Raw genomic sequence first — 6,000 nt, forward strand, 5'->3', positions numbered from 1 at the left:
AGGTTTATCCTAGTTCTGAATGACAAGAATCAAATTAAGATTTAATTTCTGATTCACTGCTTGACCCACTGTAAAGAACTCCAAGGCACTATCTCAAAACAGTGATCTCCTGTCCTCCAATGAAAAAGGGAATATTCTATTACCTCCAAAGCACTTTAAGTTGAACAAAGCAAACCCTAAAGTTCAAAACTGGTGTCCACATGGTTAATTACCAGATGGTTACCCATGGTAAATCTCTAATCCTAGGTAAACTTTTCACCATCATATTCCTATTTCAAGCCCCATCACCTGGCCAAGGTAATAGTAATAGATGAAAGTGTTCAGTTTAATATTGGTCTAATCAAAATATTAACAGTAAGAAAAACTACCTCCAAACTGAATACACTCACTTCTATTTAAAAAGAATGCTGAAAAATATAAAATGGCAAAACACAACAGGAGGTGGTGTATTAAAGAACTGGCAGTAATTCGTTATGGGAAAGAAGCCTGGTATTCCAAACAACTTTCCTAAATTCTCTCAGATAGGAATTACCCTATGTAGGTATAGCCAAATAGCAGATCCCCACACTGATCTGAGGAACCAAAGAAAGGAGGTAGAGGAAAGGCAGTATGAACACCTGAAAACTAGCTGGCAGAAGTTCCCTTGATTACTGTGGAAAGCATGGCAACGAATTTCATCTTTGAGTGAATAATAGGACAAACTCTTTTTGAAGCATTGGAAAGAGGGAGTAGGCAAGGGATGAGGCATCCCTTCTAAAAGGCACCTGGGTGTGGTTCTTGACAGGAACCTTAGGGCCAGTGGTCATTTCAAGATAGTGACTTTGCACTAAAATTCCTAGACTAGTTGATTAAGACAGGTGGGAATCACAATCAAACATCATGAACCACTGGAGATAAAGAATTTGGCCCATGAGGAGGAAAAAACTACAAAAATGACAGGGCTGGCCTAGAAATACACACTAAAAACTTAGAGGAATAAAAATCTCTTATTCTTTCCTAGATCATAAAACTACCATATGACACAGATCCATCTTCCAACCTATTCTTATACCTAGAAAAAGTAACAATTTATTGTGTGCCTACCATAAGCTGGGCACTTTACAAATTGTCTAATTCTAGCAACTATAAGCGCTACTATCCCTATTATACAGATGAAAAAACTGAGAATCTGAAAATTTGCCCAAGGTCACAAAGTTTGATGTGAACCCAAAGCGCACAGTTATTTCCACCATACCAGGGTGCCTCCCTTGACTGGAGAATGTTGAGGTCTCCTCAATCTATGCAACATTGGGTTTAACAGAAAATGCCGAACATGTAATCTACAAAGAAAACAAATGATAGGGAATCATCTATAGTAATGGTGGAATGGGGGAAGGGAAGAGAAAAAAGTAGAACAGGGCAATGATTGAGGGTCAGAAGATAATCAAAACTATTTTATTTTCTAGCACATGGAAGACGGGAAATGTAGTGGAGCCTGAGAGGAGGGTATCTCCTCTCTAGGGGATTCAGCTCTTGAAAAAAGAACACGGTGTGGGGGGATAAAAGAATTAAGTGAGAAACATGTTAAGAGGTGGTTAGCAGCAAAGATAGAGGTCCACAGACCAAGAGGACTCAGGAACTCAAAGCAAGGCAGGGAAAAGGGGCGGTTCCCGAGCCTGCAAAGAGGGATGGCAGGGGACAGAGAAGGACAAAAAGTTGGTTTACTGGAGAATTATCCTCTACAGCCTTTTCTTTAGTTTTTTTTTGGGGGGGGGTGGGGAAGGGGCGTTATGAGGCAGGGAAGGCTAAGAGCCCCAAGAACAAGAGGTCTGCAATCATCCAACCACCAACCCATTCACTGTTCCATCTAAGAGTGGTGGAGCAGTCTGCAAAGTTGCAGAAATCTGTCCTGTACTCGAATCAGGGTCATACAAACGTGAAGACCTGAGGAAACGGAAGGCTACTGTATAGTTCCGTCCACAAAGATGGAGTAAAATGCACGAAACGGGAAAGGCTCTACTCAAGCCTTGCGTCAAGGGGACCAATAGAAGAGGGAGACAGGACTGGCTAAGGGGCTTGGGCCAACCTCTTCCTTAGTAGGGCTGGGGAGGGGGTGACAGGGAAAGCTTTGCCTCCCCCTCTTAAATACAAGCCTCAAATATCCATGTGGATGAGGACAGAATTAGGGAAAAAGGAGGAGGAGCACGTCAGAGACACCAAAGCTTAACCAAATCTTAGTTCAAAGACCAAGGCAGCTGGGAAAGTGGAGCCCACCTCAAGAAAAACTAGATTCATTTGGGCCGCTGAAGGGGCGGAGAACAGAGGCAGGCCTGAAAAAAGGTATTGGGGAGGGAACTAGTCGTCATAGGTTGGTCCCCTTTCCCCCACCGCCCAATCTAACCCCCAGCCCCACTCCCTAACTAACTCCAGGACTCCCTCCCCCCCTTCCCAACCCGCCCACTGCGGTGGCAACAACGGAGGCGTTGACCGATTGGTGGGGCAAAGGCGGGCCCACACGCGACCGAGGCCCGGGAAATGGTGTCGCCTCAAACAGAGACGGCGTGGTCTTTGCCTCAGGTTCGGCTTACCAGCACCTCGGTGTTTCGCCAACAGTCACCTCCTTAACGTCGGGTGCCTGGGAAGCGTCACAAACGCGGACAGCCAACACCTCAGTCTCGGGTCCTGGCCGGACAGACATCAGCTTCCGCCGCCATCTTAACAGCAGGCGGACCGACCCTAGTCACTGCCCCCCCTACCCCAAGCTACCTCCGCCACCGCCAACGGATCCCACGAGGACGTAACCCCGCTCGCGCGAGAACTCACCGGCTAAGAACAGCACGAGCCGAAGACGCTGCTGCCGCCTCCGCGGCTGCTGCAGTCCGTAGCCGAACCGCAGCTGCCTCCGCGCGATCCCGCGAGAACCTCTTACCGGACGGGAAAAGCCTGAGCCCAGCCCTTCCCAGACCCCTCCTCCCACCAAAGCCGAAGTCGCTACGGCTCCGCTCTCACCCTACGCGAAGCGAAAAGCAAATGACGCACAACCGCACGAAGCACCGAGGGGCGGAGCCAACCTGCCGCCGCCGGCTCCCGCATGCGCCGAGAGAACTATCGCGATATTACGTTTTAGTCCCTGCGAGACCTTCGAATTCACCGCAGGATGCCGCCCGCGCCTCGCCTTTAGGAAACACTAGATCTCGCGAGACCTAGTGCACGCTCCTAAAAAGGAGAGAGGCGGGGTTTCATGAAAATGACTGGGAGTTTTTCGGGGGAAGGGAGGAACCTCCCGTCCTGCAGGGATCTCGGCTACCACGAGGTTTCCGACCCACTGCGGAGCTTGCTGCCAAACCTCGCGATGACACAGCTCAGCGCCAAATCTCGGCCATGTCCTGAAAACTGCCTCCGCCCCCGATCTAAGGTGTCTAGAGCCTAGTGCTTGAGGAAAATTTAAAAAGTCAACCTGTTTATTCTCACGCTTCCGGGCAGAGCTGTACCAATTAGCCAAACTCCGTTCTGGAAGAGGAGCAATGGGTCCCCCATTGTTACCTGCCTCCAGTAATCACATATTATCCTGGACTAACACATAAAAGACGTTCAGTCTCACAATAAGCTCGCAAATGCAAATGAAAACAATGACATAACAATTTTTGCCCATTAGATCGGGGAAAAAAATCTTTAAGACATAGAATCTTGACTCCTTCCCTCGCCGCACTGCAGGCTAAACTGAATCCATCTTAATGTAACGAAGGGCTCGCTCTATCGTTAGTTCTAGCTCTAAAGCCACTAATTTTTAACTCCTGACGCTTTACCTTGGCATAACCAAAAGATCCAATAAAGTGGTTTTCGCCAAACAAAGGAGTCTGCCCTCAAAGGAAAATTCAAGCTGGGGGTGGGGGGGGGGGTTGCGTGCTTGCAGTTTTTAATATGGCAGTTTTTTCACGTCTAGCCAACAATGTTTCTCCAATAAATCTTGGATCCAATCTGGCTCGATTTGTGGGCTTTTCTATTCTAATGCATTGTTCTGTCTATTCTAATTTAAATATTTTTCCTTTAGAGTACATTTTAATAGCTGGTAGTACAAATACCCCCATCTTTACTTATCTTTTAAAATATTTTCTCGGTTATTCTTAGCCATCTTTTTTCTGGATGAACTTTAGAATCATATTAAGTTCCAAAAACTTGGCATATTTATTGAAATATCATCAACTGTATAAATCAACATAAGAAAAATGGGCATCACTACAAAATTGAGCCTTCTTATCAAGAAGCATGGTATCCCTTCTCCATGTATGCAAACATTCTTCTATTATATACCTCAATAAAGTTTTGTAGTTTACTTCTAGGTTTTTTTTTCATTTTTCTTGCTACTGCGAATGGGGTTATTAATATTAAATTTTTGAAATGCTTATTGCTTATAGATATTTCATATTTGCCTATTTACTTTTGTAATCGGACAAATAAAAAATATGTTCAATTTCACTGGTAATCAGAGAAATGCAAATGAAAACAATGACATACCATTTTTTGCGCTTCAAATTGGCCCAAATTATCAAAGATTGATAATAATTCATGTTGGCACAACTGTGAAAAAATGGGCAATATTGCACAACATTGGAGAGTGTAAATCAGTATAGCCTTTTGGGAAGGCAATTTGGACAAATCTATCAAAATTCAAAATGCATATACACTTTGAGGAGCGATTACTCTTCTAAGAATTTCTCCTACGGAAATACTCATACATGTGCATGAAACGTATATATACAAACCCATTCATTATAGCATTGCTTGTAATAGCCCCCTTCCCCCCCTTCAAAGGGAAACAAGCTAATGTACATCAATCGGGAAATGGTTAAATAAACTGTAGTACAATCGTACAATGCAGCTGTTTATAAATGAGATAAATTTAGATTCCCTGATATATGAAGATCTACAAGACATATTAAGTTTTTAAAAAGCAATTAGTCGAAATGAATGTTTGTGCGTGTGTGTGTGTAGTACCATTTAGATACCAAAACATACATATACAACACCTAGTAGTTACCCGCGAAGCCTGCCTGCCGGCCCCTCACCTTCCCCCTCCTCTGAGACCGCCTTCCGAGAACCTGTGAGAGAAACGCCGAAGGCCCGGCCTCTACTCCCTCGCTAGGGCCACTTGGCCACGACTAATGCCGGTACCTCGCATCCCCACTGTCAGCACTGTCAGCCGCTCTCCTGCCGCGCTGCCTGCCGCCCCGCTGCCCCTGAAGATGCGGCTAGCTTTCTGCTGGCGCCGGCCGAGGCCTGGGGGAGGGGAGAGAAGGCGGGGTTGAGGGAGGGCTGGGGCAGGCCGCCGGGCCCCTACACCAGCCTCTCCGGCTGGCTCCCCAAGGCCGCCACCTCCACGACTCCGCGCAGAGTCCCGTGGGAGCAACCCTCCGCGAGAAGCCGAGGACGGCCTCGCGAGCAGAGCCCGCCCCCTAGCCCGGGGGAAGACGCTCACCTCGGTGGCAGTAGCTCTGCGGGGCCCGCAGGAGCGCGCCGGGTCCGCGGCCCTGCTTCAGCCTTGCTCCCCTCGCTCGCCCTCCGCGGAAAACCTACCCCTCCGGCTCTCCTCACACCCGATCTGAGGCTCCACCCCCGCCGCTTGAGAAGCCCCGCCCCTGCCCCTCGGGAGGGCACTCCCTCCGTGGTGGAGCAGAGTCCCCTTTAGGGGCTGCGCCTGAGCTATTCCGGGTCCAACATACTCAACGGTAGAGGATAGTAGGGTCGCTAAGGAATTGGATTTGATTCGAGGCACGATGGGAGCCACTGAAGGGTGACGTGATTTGATTTGATTCACGTTTAAAAATTAATCTCTCCCGCAGCTTTGTGAAGAATGGGGGGCAAGAGGGCAAGCAGGGACACGGTGTGGAGGGCTGGAGACGACGGGGACGCCAACTACAGAGAATCCCCCGGCAAACCCTTAGAACACTTACTCCAGGCACATAGTAAGCTCTCAACAAACATTCTCTTTATTGTTCTCCTTGGTATTATTTGGGGTGGTAG

General features: G+C 47.6%; 1 protein-coding gene across 14 annotated transcripts in view; it reads right to left on the reverse strand.

Moving 5' to 3' along the window:
• HUWE1 (HECT, UBA and WWE domain containing E3 ubiquitin protein ligase 1) overlaps positions 1-5,569 on the reverse strand; it is a 162,440-nt gene extending 156,871 nt beyond the window's left edge. For 4 of the 14 annotated variants that reach the window (XM_064574096.1, XM_054508141.2, XM_054508119.2 and 1 more), the window contains exon 1: positions 2,803-2,975. The gene's annotated coding sequence lies outside the window, so the exon portion shown is untranslated. Of the gene's footprint in view, positions 1-2,567; positions 2,722-2,802; positions 2,978-5,045; positions 5,257-5,455 lie in introns of those variants that run through there. The other 10 variants (XM_054508137.2, XM_064574097.1, XM_054508143.2 and 7 more) reach the window with 6 other exon arrangements.
• Between the last annotated feature and the right edge of the window lie 431 nt (positions 5,570-6,000).

This window comes from Mirounga angustirostris, unplaced genomic scaffold (genome assembly GCF_029215605.1).
Source record: "Mirounga angustirostris isolate CCGP_5_RB_7025 unplaced genomic scaffold, mMirAng1.0.hap1 SCAF_11, whole genome shotgun sequence".
NCBI lineage: Eukaryota > Metazoa > Chordata > Mammalia > Carnivora > Phocidae > Mirounga > Mirounga angustirostris.